Source organism: Mirounga angustirostris, unplaced genomic scaffold (assembly GCF_029215605.1).
Source record: "Mirounga angustirostris isolate CCGP_5_RB_7025 unplaced genomic scaffold, mMirAng1.0.hap1 SCAF_1, whole genome shotgun sequence".
Taxonomy (NCBI): domain Eukaryota; kingdom Metazoa; phylum Chordata; class Mammalia; order Carnivora; family Phocidae; genus Mirounga; species Mirounga angustirostris.
In genome coordinates, this window is record NW_026991709.1 from 184,524,707 (window position 1) to 184,540,703 (window position 15,997).

The window sequence follows — 15,997 nt, forward strand, 5'->3', positions numbered from 1 at the left end:
TTTTTTTGGTAAAGGGCCAGACGTTAAATATTTTAGGCTTTGCAAGTAAAGAGGCGAAGTTGTGGACACTATGTAGGTACTTACATAATGATAGGACAGATTCCCACACAATTTCTGTTGACAGAATTCCCAATGTAATGATAATAATTGAGCATAACATTTTCATAATATAGGTCTGCTAATGAGAAGAATGGAATTCTTTTTTGAGGAGGTGGAGATTGGCATTACTGCTCCCTGTTGGGAAATTGATGGCAAACGTTTATCACAGAAAATCACCTTTCACTCATGGGCCAGGTGGTGGGTTGGATTTGGCCTGGAGGCCACAGTTTTATTTACATTGTTGCTGAGCTGTATGTATCAGTAATGCTTACGTTGGGCCGAATAGGACAGGGAAAAACTCAATATTGACATAAATGTGTTAGGCATTTATTTCTCTCCCTGTAAAAGAAGTTTAGAGGTGTCATAGTGACCTAGGTTTATTTTTTCTGCCCTGCCAATCTCAGCATAAGGCTTCTGTTGCCAGAATCACCCCCGGTACCTGCTCCTGCCATCACATTTGCATTTCAGTAAGCAAGAATAAAGGGGGAAAGAAGCGCATAGCTCCTCTTTTTTAAGGAGACCTCTCAAAGTGCCCCCCAATCCTACCACTATCTCATTGGCAGGCCATGGTCACATGATCACACACCTCTGCAGAAGAGGTTGTCTACTCCACCTGTTAGTGTGCTTAGAGAACAGTTGGAATCCTAACTCCTGAGGGGGGCAGGAGAAATGTTAGGATCAGCAGCTAGAGTTTTCTGCCATGTGGACCAAGGGCAGAAGGTGAGCCTTGGAGAGAGTGCCATCTTCCCCAAGGCCATGAGGTAGCAGGATCTGACCAGGTCTGCCCAATTCTAGTCTTCTGTCCCTCTCCCTAAGTCTACCCTTAAGCATTGTGGGGAGGTTCACATGCATAACATAAGGAATGAGATGATGAGTGATCTGTATCCTTGATCCTTCCAAAGACGTTCCCAAAGTACCTATAAGGAAGGATGATGGCCATCATCCTTCAGTGGTCGGTGGAGAGCCCAGTGAAGAGTGGACCACGGCACATGGCTGCAGTTAAAGCCTCAATGACACCTCCTACTTCCCCCTAAACATTAATGCACATCTTGAGAATCCTACCAAACCTTTTCAGCAGTCACATAGAACAGGAAGCAAATACAGTGACTATCAAGCTCGGGCATGCAGAGAGGAAGCTGACAGGCCTTGTCATAAGCGCACTTACCTACCAAGCTGCATGAAAGCAAGAACACAGGAGCAAGGAAACAGTGCGTGGGCATGTGGACTTCTAAAGTGACTCTACACACTACTATGGCCTGGCATTTAGCCAACCAGGCTCACAACTTCTTATCTTGAATGGGAAGCTGGGGAAAGGTGGGTATGAGACCTCAGATTCCTTTTGCTTACTATGTATACAACATACTTCTCCATATTCCGTGTTTGTGAATGGAATCTGAAACCTCATACCCATATGTATGTCTGTATGTGTGTATATCTATGAGTAATGTATACATGCAGATATAGATACAAATGTTCAGCTATTAGAACATTTGAGTGCTTGCTAAGTACCAAATCATTTAATTCCCGTAATCCCACAGTAGCCCTTTGGGGTACCATCATCATCACCATGTTAAAGACAAGTCAATACAGTGTTGAGAGGGTAAGTAACTTGTTCAAGACCACAGGGCCGTATGTGGCAAACCCAGGCATTTGAACTTGAGTCTTCACTTTCGACTCTACTACTTTTGACTGTATTTCTTAAGTCACCCTGTAAGCTAAAAGCTGTAATAGCGTTTTCAACAAAGATCATGGGATTACCACAGTGGGAATGATTAATCTTGACTTGGGGGGAGAAATGGGCAAAGCTTTCAAGAGGTGGGGACATTTGAGCTGGACTCAATGAGTAGGATCATGTGAGTGGGAAGAAGGAAATCCACTGAAACAGATTATTATTGGTCCAAGATGTAACACAATCTACTATAATAATAAATAACTAGCCCTGGCTAGTGAGGAGGTGAGAAATGGATTCAGGAGTCCCGTCTTTCTGTTCACCTCTCTCTGAATACTCCCATCACCATAAAAATAGCGGATCCATGTTCCTGAGGTGGCTTCTCGTCTAGCTCAGTCTTGTCTGTCAAGTTGGGGGCCAGGCGCAAAGCTTCTTGCCAGGAGATGACTTGCACTGAGGTTTAATGGCCTGGTATAGAATTGTGTGTTCCTCTTTCCACTGTATTCGGGACTTTGGTTTGTCTAAACTGGGCTCTTTGTGATAATGGAAAGGAATAAAGCTCATAAATAAAAGAGGAGACGAAAGTAGGTTTTAGTAATGAGGCTCCTGCTTGATCGCATCAGCAAGCTAAGGAAAGAGCCATTAAATATTTATTGAATTGTTGCATTAACATTTTCACTGCCTGCTGCGGACACTAAAACTCTCTGGAGAGTGCAGTCGTCTACCACCAAAGAGTGGAGGGAACCGGGGCCAAGCCGAAACCGACAGCTCTATTATTACAGACTTCCATCTCTCTGAGGGGCCCAGAGAGACAGTTGCTAGAGGAGACTTGGTTGAGGTTGAAGACAGTGAGTGCACAGGCGGGGATGGAGCATAGCAGGCGCCCTACCTTGAAATGCCTCGGGCGATCAGCCAGCAGGTCCAGGCACATTCCAAGCTGCCCTTTGATTTTTTTCCAAGGCCACTGTCTCTTGAGCGTTTTGTTTATGATTAGTTTAATTATGATAAACCATGGTAAGATGTAGACCCTTGGCTCTTCTTCCTACCCACCCCCCCCCCCTTCTTCTTAGTGGAAAAGATTCTTTAAATGGGGCTGTGTGAAGCTGGGTGAGAGAGTGCAGATTGCCTCAGCAGACCCAGCACTCTCCTCCTGTGGCCGGTCACCTTCCAAATAAGGCATGCTGTAGGTATTCCAGCCGCTGTAAGGTCTTGAGCTGGTCAAGGAGTCAATTATTATGCATTAAAAAGCAATTCATCATCTAGAGTAGTGAACTCTTGTGTTATTTTTAGGCCAACCTTTTAATTTATGTGGCGTGCAAGAACAGGGTTTCTCACGTGAACTTCTGGAGGGTTCATGGAACAATACCCAGGGTAGGGGGTGGGGCACCCAGCAGGAGTAGGTCTCTGAACGACTTTGCAATGATCCCATAGTTGGCTAGTTTTTAACAAGGACGTTAGAGTCAGACAGTAGTCCACCTCCCAGCTCTGCCACTTGCCACTTTGATGATGTCGAGTGGGTCACTTACACGGCCTGAGTCTGTTTCTCTGCCTGTACAATGGATTCATTATGGGATGTACCCCAACAAATTGCTCTGAGGACAAGATGAGATAATGCATGTAAAGCCACTAGGATAATACTTGGTACATAGCAATCACTTCATCGGTGCTAGTTGTTGTTACTATTTCTTAAACCTTTAATTCTAACCTAGAACTTTCTAGCCTTTGAGACTTCCTATAAAGCCAGACAGGAGGTGAATCTCAAATCACTAAATCATGGACGTTCACAACTGGAAGGTACCAAGAAAAGATCATCAAATTGGGGGTCGGCAAAGTCTGGCCCTCTAGCCACATTCAGCCTGCAGTCTTTTCTGTACATTGTTTTGGTGGAACACATTCAGGCCCATTCATTTATGTTTTCTCTATTTCTCTATGGCTGTTCTCCTACTGCAAGGGCAAAGCTGAATAGTTGTGACAGAGATGATATGAGCTACATGCCCTCAAAGCCTAAAAGCTTGACTCTCTGACCCTCTACAGAGCAGGTTTGTTGACCCCGATCTAATCCATTTAGGATTTGCCCCTCAGGAAACCAAGGTTCAGAGGAGGACAAGGACTTGAAGAGATACACTGCCAAGTCTTGATCATAAGCTCCCTGACTGCTCTCATGCTGTTGTGCATCTTGCCTCCTGGCTTGCCAAGAAAGGGATCATGGAAACACCAGGGAGAGCTCATCCACTCGTGTATTGGAAACCAGAGCAGAAGTGCTGTTGACCAGCAAATAAACCAATCCTGCCATGGAGGAAACCACTTCTTAGAGGTAAAGGATCAACACTGGGATGATGCAGGATCATGCCCACCACTCCGGCGCTCATGTCAGCTGAAGGAGTTACAACCTCCCGCTCAGTGTTCTCCAACCAGTCAACCAGTGGGTGGGGAGGGGGCACGCTTCCATTGGGTCCTTCTAGCGTGTGGTGGACCTGTCTGGGCACAGTCAGTGGGGACCAAGTATGAACTTTCCTGAAAGAGAAAGCTGGTGAGGGAAGTCATTTTCAGAGGCTTTTTGCTTCAGAGTCCCTCCCTATGCTGAATGCCTCCTCTTTTATCATTTTGTTGAGTGTCCTATTTGAAGCATGTCATTGAATCCTTCGAACAGCCTTACAAGACAGGAAACTGTTGTGACCCTCATTGTACAGAGGAGGAGGTAGAAGCTTGGAGTGGTTAACTGACCTAGTCAAGGTCACGAGACCAGTGGTGGAGCCAAGGCCTGAATGAGGGCCATCAGAGTCCAAAGAAAAGAGTTATATATTAGAGATGAGGGAAGGCTGTCGGCATAGGTATAGGCTATGCCCATTACTTTTTTTTTTTTTAAGACCATCTTGGGTTGATTCATACACATTCTTAAACACTTTGTTATAATGTCTCCATTGTGTTGCATTAAAATGTGAATTCACCCATAGGATTGTCTGACCAGAAAAGCAATAAATCTTATCTGCGTCTCAAGTGGTAAGAGACCCCCCATCGTTGGGTGGTTCATCAGAGCAGGGGGATGGGTCTGTTGTACACACTGATGAGTCCCCAGAGCCTAGAACAGGGCCTGGCATGTATTAGGAGCTCAGTAAATATTTGTGGTGTATCGGACAAACTAGAATTCAAGATGTGAAATGTTATTAGCTTAAGTCACCAGATGTAACTGAGCTGCTATGCTCAAAGGCAAACCCGATATGGGTGAAGGGGCCCAGACTCAGACTGGGAAATTGAAAGCTTCAGACTTGCAGATCGGGAGGCACAGCAGTGAGGAACAGACACCCAGATGCGAGCAGTTCCCTGATCTCTGACCCCTCACCGGAGTTCTTGCCCTTATGTGCGAAATGGACTGTCTGCCTCTCAACAGAAATGCTAAAGAGTGGCTTGTGACTCCTGCGCTCCCTCCAGAGAAAGTGTGCTGAATGCAGCCTTGGAGGACCTAAGGCGTGCTGGGACTGGGGGCGTGTCCCAGGCAGAGGGCCCAGCACATACAGAGCATGCCTGGAGTGTTGAGGGACAGCAAGGGGGAGGACCTTGGGGCTGGAGCCAGGATGGGTGAGCAGGGAGGAGGGGAGATGCCAGGGCACATAAGGCCTTGCTGGCCCGGAAGGAGTTTGGTTTGCACTCCTTGCTGGATGGGAAGCCCACAATGGGCTTCACACACTGCAGTAAAGGAGGCCTCCCAGGGTTGCCAGTTTCCGAATCTCAACTCAAAGCAGTTTAAGCCAAAAGGGACTTTATTGGCTCATGGGAATTCAGAGGGTTGGCCCTTATTTCAGGCACTGCTCGGGGTGCATAGGGACTCTCTCTCTTCTCCAGCATCTGTACTGCTTTGTATTGGCTTCATTTCCAGGCATACTCTCTCCACCCTTCACCAACGAAGACTGTTTGCAGTTCCCGACCTAAGAGTGCCAGGATCTCAGGAGCAAGGCTTACTCACAATTCCAGTGTCCTTATCGGTGCCCTCCTCATGAAAAAAAATATTGATTGGCCCTGTCTTCTTGACAGACACACTCCTGGACTAATCAAGGGCAGGGGAGAGTGGCATGGGATGCTCTGGTTGGTTGACTGGGGTCATACGTCCGCCCGTAGGCAAGGTAAACTTGGCCTCTCTATAGTCCAGTGGTTCCCAGTGTGGTCCACTCCTCCCTCTCTCACAGGGACATTTGCCAATGTTGGAAAATACCAATAGGTGAGAAACCCACTATAGCCCCAAGAGGATATAGATGCGCAGGGAGAACTTGTAATGCAGACCCAGGAATGGCCTGGCTCTCAGAGCCTTCCATAAAACCTGCTGGTGGGTAATGCTATGGTTAAGAACGAAAATCAGCGTTTCCTTTGGTGATCGAGGGAAGGAGAGCGGTGATGGCTTCTGAAATTCTGAGTTCCCTTCTACCTCTGCTCCTTAAGAGTTTTCAGGCCTTGAGCAGGTCATTCAGCTTCTGTTTTCTGTTCACGAAAATTGGTGGAAAAAGACCCCATTGCACCAAGTGTTGGGGAGGTTTGGATTGAAGCTCCTCCATGTAAAAGCAATTTAGAAACTGATAAGCTACCCAAGTAATGCATCCTAGAGACAATCTCTTCTGCACAGAGTGCTTTGCTACCCATTGTGTGTTCTGCAGAAGAGTCTCCATGAAGAAGCATCCATTATAGTGTGGGTGGTTGGAACAGCCTTGCAGTACGAGACAGCAAGCAGGAAAATACCCCCCCGAAAAGTGGGAGGGATTCAGACCTGGACAATGGGATATGTTGGATGTGCAACAGAACCGATGAGCTGTAGGGCTCAAGGAAAAGGGCTGTGGAGTCCTCAAGGCATTTACCGTGTAGCTTCTTTCCATTTAGGGGTTGAGCCTTGTTAGTTACAAAAGGTTGGTTGTGTGGTTTATTGACAAGTAATAATCTTTCACGCTGAGTCTCCATTTGACAAGACTCTGACAGGTACTACAGTTCATACAGCTGCAATTTTTTTTTCCCTTAGGTTGTTAATGTATATATTTTTCTTTATGGAAAGGGGAAAGATTGTCAGAGTGTTAAGGTAGTAAATCCTATTGAGGAAATGTCTGATAAATTTGTATATCAAAGGAGTTTACTTTAAGTCACAGTTTTAAATTACAGCTTTGGGTAAAGAATCAATAAAGAATTTCCTTTAAGGGTTAAATTCTCGACCTATTTTTCAGCTTCCCTTAAGTCCTGTTACCAGCCAAGGTAGTGTGTGATCATGGTTTCTATGGCATCTACTATTATTGTTTAATTCCGTTTCCTAAGAGAGTCCATCAGGGTAAAAGATTTGCCACATTTTGCAAAAAGGAGTAGTGTGGGGGGGTGTCTTTTAAAAAGGGGGTGACACTATCAAATGAAGGGACACAGTTTTCCAACTGGATTTGTCTCATTGGCTTTACCTCTCACTCCTTTGATGTGAATGGTGATTGATCTGTGGTTCAAGTCACCACCTGCCTGATAGCTAGAGAGGTTGACCTTTTGCTCTTCACGTGGCAGACTTTAATTATTAGCCTGCAACTGACTGACTTTGTGCCTGTCCCCACACCCACAGGCTGCTGCACATTAAGTACCTCTCCTTGGTCCTTTCTGATTGGGAAGTTACTGGGGGAAGAGAGGCAATTTCCCTTTGGCGTTGACTAGAAGGGTTTTTTTTCCCCCTAATTAGTTGCCATTTGCCCATTATTAAGTGCTTTCCTTGAAATGAGTAAGGAAGACAGAGGAGGAGTTAGGTGAAGCAGGTTTCTGCCAAGACAGATCATTAGCAAGAAGTTAGTGGGAATGACTCAGGAAAATTAACTGATGTTAAGTGAATTATTTCTAATGTGCATTTTAGTTTTTATCTGGTGAGATGGTGGGCTGCCTTTTTAAAAAAAGAAGTACTGGGTGCCTGGGTGGCTCAGTTGGTTAAGCGACTGCCTTCGGCTCAGGTCATGATCCTGGAGTCCCGGGATCGAGTCCTGCATCGGGCTCCCTGCTCGGCGGGGAGTGTGCTTCTCCCTCTGACCCTCCCCCCTCTCATGTGCTTGCTCTCTCTCATTCTCTCTCTCTCAAATAAATAAATAAATAAATAAATCTTTAAAAAAAAAAAAAAAAAGAAGTACTAAGTGCTCAGCTTTCTGTTGCACAAATGTCCAAGTAAAGTTTCAGTTACATAAGTTGGACAGAGGATGGACTTTAAAGTTTTATGGATTGGGGTGTGCAGACCAGGGGAGGGCCCGTCAGTCTTCCTGACCCATCTAAAGAATGAATGGCTGATTTCTCAGCTGGTGAGAAGCTGGTGAAAACCAGTCCAGACCCAAAGTCACTTTGATCTCAAAATTATTTTACACAGCCACTTGTGTTTCAGGCCCATTAGAAAATGAAATTCCATGCTGTAATTCCTAATTGAATTACTTTTCTTCAATAAAAATCAATTTGAGTCGTCCGCTCAGTAGTATCCCACACCCGAAGGCCTATCTCTGGTGATAGTCTTTGTATCTCATCCTATGGCTGAAGAAACTGTGTTCTATCCTATGTCATGGTTAGGGCCCGGGTCACTTACATTATGACCTACAACACTTGAGTCTAGGCATTCCTTCCTTTGAAATGGTGTCGTCTTAAGTTAGGGAAAAAACTTTGTGCCTGGCTCCTAATTGCTGCAAAATTTTGCAAAGCTAAACAATGGAATCAAAAGAATCCACCTACCATTCAGGAGGTTATATATGATGCAAGACAAAAGGATGGCAAAATGTCTTTATCCCTTGAGACTAATAGTCATTTTAGAGTGTTACTCTTTTAAAATCAGAGTGCGTAAAGGTAATCTGTAGCCTATAAATACATGGCAAGGTAATATAAATAGGATGTGCTCCCTCAAGGAGAAGCTCACTTTGATCTTCCTTGCACATTAAAATGCATGCAAAGTGATGGCTGCAATTATTAAACTGTATTTTGGGAGCTTTCTGTTCAAATGAGGAAAAAGAAACATTATACAGATCATTAAAGTGTTACCACCTGATCAGGGAGCCTGGCCTTCTGGAGAAGAATTCTGTACTGGAACCTGACCAATCAAGAGGCCTAGATTCATTCTAGGGGCAGCCCTGCTAGCTACAGCTAGCTGGCCTGGTGGCTTTGGACAAGTCACATGACCTGTTTTGGTTTCAGGGTTTTCACCTACAAAATGAGATGTTCGAATATGTGATCCCAAATATATGAGTTTTGAAAAATGGACTTCAGATTGACCCACGAAGACCTTCCTGTGAATAAGTATTGGTAAACCCGGCAATGAACCCTGTGGGTAGATTCTGCCCCCTCCTTCTCTGGGATTCCTCCCTGTATTAGGGGGCAGGAAAACCTGAGAACCTCAAGAGCCATTTTTTACCAGGGACTTTACTGAAACAAAGGTAGGGGCATAGCATGGGTGAGTAAGACCTTTGGCTGTGAACTGGATCCAGCTCTCTACCTCTCAAGTTTAAGCATCTAATTCAATGGTCCTCACTGTGTGGTCCACAGATTAGCAGCATTAGCCTTGCCATCACAGGGAAACATGTCAGAAACGGAGATTCTCAGCCTCCACCCATCCCAGACCCACTGACAAGTGGAAAGTCTGTGGCTGGGGTCCCCAGGTCTCTCTATAACAAGCCCTCCATGTGATTCCGTTGCACATGAAAACTTTAAAACCACTGATATAACTGAGCCGAGACCACAGGCCTTATCACGTGGAGAAACTAGAAGATCAAAAAGAAAAGAGACTTTTATTCTAATGTCCAAAGGTGGGGGTGGGGCTACGGGTGGGGTGAGGGTTACCTGACATGATCACCAAGATCCCTGGGATAAAGTTGTAAAATGACAACTACAGCAGTGAGGTTTTCCAAGGGAGAGGGGTGTACACAGGAGGGATTTGGTCTTTAGTGATATTCAGGAGAGACCGGTCTGACAGGAAAAGTCTCAGCGAACAGTCTTTTAAAAAGGGAGAAAGTCATCTTTGCCGAAATACCTGCGTTATTGGCCAACGGAGAGCACACAGCGATTCACATACCTGGTCCTTTCACCCGTGCTTTCTGCTCTTTCTCGAAAGCTCTGAGGCCAGATTTGGGTTTCAAACCATAGAACCTTCAGCTAGAGAATGTGTAGCTTGTGGGTTATACTGGATTTGAAACTCTCTCAGGAATCACCTGTTGGTCCAAAAGAAGCATCTCCCCCATGCGTCCCTGGATTTCAGTGATTGGCTTGGTTGAGAGAATAGTTTTATCACCGAGTCAAAACCCCTGAATTGCTCAGTATGTCCTCCTGAAGTCTACTTGAACACATCTCTCCCCTTCGAGGTTCTCAGTTTGCTTTAAGATCTTCTGTTGGTCTGAGCATGGAGTCGGATTCCAAGTAGAAGCTGCAATCGACCCATGGAGCATAGATTTCTGAGTCCTCTGAATGCTCCCAAAGTAGAGGGGCAGTAGGAGATGAGGGCCACTAACATTTACATAGCCTTGATGACAAAGAATTCGAATCCATTTTTCCCTACTTTGTTCCAGACTGAGAAACATAGTATACCCCAAGGGGTGGTTCTCCTGTCCTTCTTCATCTATCCATCCAACCCTTTTAGTTGTGGAACTCTTGGAAATACTAGAATTTTTGGCAGATCATTTTAGGGGAATAAAATTAAACCATTTTTTTTTTTAAGTAAACTTTGGAAAATTGAAAAAAAAATTTCCAATGTCATCTATCCAATGAATATACAATTTTTCTTTTAGAAAAATGGTCTTGAAACTATCCTATGCTTCGTATCTTTTACTTTTAATTTACCCCATTGACACCAAGTGGCTAAATAACCGAATTCTACGTCCTTTAGGCAGGATATCAATGTTATAGTGTCTATCTTTGACTACAAAATAACATACACATTGATCAAAATTTGACAGCCCAATCTTTAAGCACGCAGGGTACACTGTTGTATGCCGTGACACTCTGGTTGAGAACCTTTGGTCTACTGACAACCTCAATGTAATCATGTATGTGTATTATGTATACAGTTGTTTCTTTTGAGCTGTGATCCACTTGAGTCAAGGACTGTGCCTTATTCTTCCAGTATCCTGGTGACCAAATGAAGCCTAGATCGTGCTAAACTGTGGTTTCTTAAAGGAATATATGAATTTACCCATACCCATTCTTTGTCATTCTGTACCCCCCCATACCCATACACACACACACACACACACACAACCAGCCATTCACTTTTTTCCCTCTAGGCTTATCACTGTTTTTCCTTTAATTTTCATCACCTAGTGGCCAACATCAGAAGATCCAGAACATGTCCCCTAAATCCAGCGTAATTGAATGTCAACTCCAGCCAGGGAGAGCTCCCTTCTAAATATGACTTGATGATTATCCCAGACATTTTCAAGTGAGAGACTAATTACCACATTAGTTACTACATGACTCCCTCCACCAGCCAGCTCATCTTGTAACTTCCCTTAAAATGACAAGGCACAAATGAGTATATAAATTGGAGCATCTCGAGATGGTGTTTTTCCACTTGAACTGAGATCCCAGGGTTTCTGGCCATGGTTACCAAGTGGTGGCCCAAACATTTTCGCTGAGCAAAATCAAACAACATGGGGTATTTCGCCACCGGGGTTGATTTCAGCAGACTATCAAGGCCAAAATACTGTGACTTCAAAAATGCCGGAAGGGTCTCTCTGAGCCACGGCCGTGACTTCACGCAAGTTAACACTTCTTTATCTCCTGTTTTCTTTTGTCTTTGATTCATCACTCTGCCAAATGGACTGTAGGTCCTTACCTAAGAGACTCAACTTGTCCCATTCCGTAATTCCAATGCCACAAATTGGAATCCTAGCCGTTATGAGATGAAAGGACATGGGAAGTACAGAAATAATATACTAGGAGGCACCAAGATAAAGTTTTATGGGGCAGAAATGATCATGGGCTTTGGGAGCAGTGGCCAAAAATGTGTATTCTTGGGGAAGTAGAACAAGTCCTAATTAGAAACAATACCTCCTATTTCTGAGCCTCGTTGTGTTTTATCTATCAGACGAGGTGGTTAGACACCTTCTAACATCTGTTTTTTCTTAATCACAATAACAGTGGCTGCCAATATCACATTGTTTCTGTGTCAGGCACTCTGCTAAGGCCTGTGTCTGCATTTTCTCCTGTAATCCTCAAAGTGTAATACTCTCTGTCCCATTTTAAACCGAAAAGCTTAAAGAGTTTGAATACTTCATCCAAGGCCGCAGAGCTGGTAAGTGACAGACCTGAGCATTCTGACTCAGGTATGTTTGATGCTAAAATCTATGCTCTTCACCTCTGCTTTGTATGGTCCCCAAAGAGGCAGTTAATAACCTACTGCAAAGTACGAACTACTTCTAGACCAGTGGTTCCCAGCAGGGGCATTTTTGTCCCCCAGGGGTACGTTTGGCCATGTCTGCAGGCATTTCTAGGAAAAGGGGTGCTACTGGCCTCTGGTGGATAGAAGCCAGCGGCACTGATAAACACTCTACAGTATGTGGCATAGAACCCCACAGCCAAGAATTACCTGGCACAGATTGTCTGTAATACCAAGGTCAAGAAACCCTGGTCTGGGTCCGGCATAGAAACACCCTCTTCCCCATTGTCCCCAGAAGCTAATAACAAGCGCTCATCCTCAAGGAATGACAGCCCTGTCCTTAGAGTTGTGTTCACATGTGCACCACAGCTGAACCCTCTCAGTCCATCCCTGCCTCTATAAGCCACAGACCTCAGGACAAGACAGACCCACATCCACATTTGTGTTCCATCACTCACGTTTCTCATCTCGCAAACGGAGGTCATCGTTCTCTCTCCTGGGATGACTGGGTCATAGTAAGAGCTCAATATTCTGACAACCTTCTCTCATCATGGCCTCCCTTCCCTTTTAGAAGCCTCTCAGTCGGCCTGTGCTCTTACAGATGGCCAGGTGTGTTCTTGGCTCCACCATTCATGCCGGTAGGGGCCACAGACCACCATTCATAGACTGGTGCTCAGTGTCTTAGACACACAGGAGATGGTGTAGGGGAAAGACACCCCAGGAGAAGCAGCTGGGAAGTATTGGTGGCCGGTGCAAGGGCGGGAGTCCGGGTGGTAAAAGCGAAAGAATCCAGGGATCTTGGCCCCTGGCCAAGGCATTGGCTGAAGTGGACTCCCAGGGTTGGCTAGTTTTATTGTAGAATAAATTGTTGCTCTGTAATGTAAATGGAAAATTAACTGTGTAACCAGTCAAAGAATCCTTGTGCTTCTCTGTGAAACATACCACCCAGATAAGTTAAAGATTTATGTATGTGCTTTCAAGAGACATTTTCTGGAAGAGACCTGGTGGGGAAAGGGTATGAGTGGAAGAAAGACAGAGGTGGTTTGGTGGAGGAATTTCCTTCATGGAAAAAGGAAGAAAAAAGAGAAAGAGGCATAGTTCAAAATGCTGTGTTTGCTTCGTGTAACTTAAAATGCAGGGTTCCAGCTAGACCGCTAAGAAGGTGACATTTAAATACGGCCTTTTCCTTTTTTAAAAAAAAGATGATCAACATTACACACACATTATTTATTTATTTGGGACAGTGTGAAATGGGAAGAAGAGGAAAGATAACTGGATGAGGGTGGAAGGCTCCCTGTAAGACCTCTGATCCCTTGAGCTGCTTGCAGAAAAGAGATGATCAGAAGTCACACCTGACATCCTGAGCTTTCCATAGAACCCTCCAGCTGATCTGAGCAAAGTAATACGCAGGCAGGGATGTCTCTCAGGCTCAGGGTGTGAGGTGGATGACGACAGGACCAGTGCCCTGGAACAGCACCCATTTTGATGTAAGGAACTGTTCAGATACTTAATGGAGGAAAAAACAAAACACAACAAAACCGTTTCCTCTGCTCGGCCAGGCCTGCAGGCGTCCTGTGTGCGGCGTCCCAGCTTGTCCGGCTCAGTTGTTCTCATAGCGACCCTGGGAGGGGCGGCTTCTGCATCTGGATACACTGAGGAAGCCATGCCTCTGAGAGGGTCAGGCTCAGGTTCAAGGTACAGCGTCAAGGACAGAGCAAGGGTGGGAGCCCTCATCCTTGGAGTCAGAACCAGGCTTCATACTGCCGTGGTTAGAGATCACTGAGATACCTCCACAGCATAAACGTGCTGAGAGCTGGTAGATGGTAAATATACATATGTACACACATACACGTACACACATATATGTACAAATGCACATTTATGTCGGTGTAAATAGATAAAATGAGACAACGAGCAGGATAGTAAAGGGAACTGACTCTCTGTCCTGGTGTCTGGGAGAGAAGAGGTAGGGACTGTGGAAAACCAGAGAGTGTCCCCAGCCTAAAGAAGGCTGCCCCGTTCAGCTGGTCCCCCTAATCAGTGTGTCTCCGGAACTTGAGCTCAGAATGGCCAGACCTACTGAGGCTTTTTCTTTTCTTTTTTGTGAGGAGAAGCTGTTGTGCAGATGTGGGGTTGGCAAGTCACACCCTGCAGCCCCGATTCGGCAGGCACCTGTTCAAAGATTTACTAGACTAAGCTCCTCCCACTTGTTTACAGATGATCCCTGCAGGAGCAGGGCTGAGGAGTTGTGTAAGAGAATGTATCTCCTGCAGAGCCCAGCATCTATACTGTTTGGCTCTTTGCAGTTTCCCTACCTCAGATGTAGGCCCAACAAAACATTAAGTGGGCCGAATTCCACCGCCAGCCGACCATCCTGGACCCCTCCGAGGTCATTCTGTCTCTCCCCTTCTTCCTCTTGTTGGCTTTCCACTGCAGGTGCTGGGGATTCATTAGACCACCATTTCTCACAGTTCACCCTGCATGCAGATACCCTGGATGGCTCCCCATCAGATTCAGTGGGGCCAGGTGGGGCCTGAGAACCTGCGTGTTCAGCGGGTTCCATCTGATGATGCTGATGCTGCCAATCCAGGATTCCACTTTGGGAAGTCGGGGCTTAGATATGCCCTGTTTATTTTTTTGTTTTCGTTTTTGTTTTTTAGAGGGGTGGGTGTGTCTGGAAGCCCCAGGCCTATCACGTGGTTGACTAACTTGGCCAAGGCAGAGGGATGAATTCTGTAGAACCCGTAGGATAGACTCATTGAGGCATTGCACGGCCCATAGGAGAATTCTGTGAATGCTCCTAGTCCTACAGAGTGGCTGCATTTCCTCGATTTGAAGAGCATCTCTTTCTTCAAATGGAGAACACCACACTGACCCAAATCTACCCTAGACCACCTCCATAGCCTGCAAAGCGGCTCTAGCTCTGTGTAAAGTATTCGGTCTTTCCCACATCGGTGTTGCCATGAAGAGGGGCTGTATTCATGACAAGCACAAGGAACTTGTCTCTTAATCCTGGAGTAAGATCTTTTATGTCAGGATCAACCCAAACCTAGGATGGAATGGGATGCAATGGGGACACTGGTCTCAGCAAGCTAAATGAAAATTTAAAGGACAGCCATGGACAGAAGAAAAAAGGAAATAGAATCAGAAATTGGAGGAATGCATGTAGCGAAAGGCTATTTTGATTTCTCGGAGCCTCAGTTTCCTCATCTGTAACTCAGTTTCTTTACACTATTGGTATAACCTTGAAGCTTGTCCTGAAGGTTATATTAGAAGTTGTGTATGTCGTAAATGTCACGTATAAATCTGGCTCATAAATCTTCTCTCCACGTATGGCGCTATGGCTGGGTTTTCCTGATAGCAGTCATCTTAGAGATCCCAAAAGACTGGGCCTCTAGCAGGTCTGTGGGTAGCACCTGCTGGTTCTGATTTGGCTCTGCCAAAGGGTCCCTCCAGGAAGCATTCCTGGTTTTTTCTGGGCAGCTGACTCCGACCACTGGCTGCCTCGAAGCTTCTTCCATTCCTGGTGTTTCTGGTGGCCGGCACTGGGGCTCCTCTCCTCCCAGCTGTCTGAATACTCCGTGTGTGTGTGTGTCTTCTTGGTGGCTGGGCTCCGAACAGCCCTTCCTTGCACAGCCTCCCCAGCTGGGCTGAGTCGAGCCCTGTAAAGGCTCTGCCAGCTTCAGCCCCCAGCCAGGCTCGGCGTGTGCCATTTACGGGACAAGGAGTGTGGCTCCTGCCGGATGAGTGGGGCCACTGCCACGGAGAACGGGTGCTAAATAATTCACCACAGCAGCCTGCTCTGGTACCCATCAAGGGGAGAAAAATCAGCGAGGCAGCATGAACACCCCCTGAGCCGTCGAGGGCTCTGCGGGCCTCAGCCGCAGGGAAGCTCG

General features: G+C 45.9%; 1 protein-coding gene across 2 annotated transcripts in view; it reads left to right on the forward strand.

The window, feature by feature from the left end:
- PRICKLE2 (prickle planar cell polarity protein 2) overlaps nt 1-15,997 on the forward strand; it is a 156,191-nt gene that overhangs the window by 11,387 nt on the left and 128,807 nt on the right. The window contains exon 1 of one of the 2 annotated variants that reach the window (XM_064594181.1): nt 1,689-4,082. The exons of the other annotated variant lie outside the window; for it this stretch is intronic. The gene's annotated coding sequence lies outside the window, so the exon portion shown is untranslated. Of the gene's footprint in view, nt 1-1,688; nt 4,083-15,997 lie in introns of those variants that run through there. 2 annotated transcript variants of the gene reach the window in all.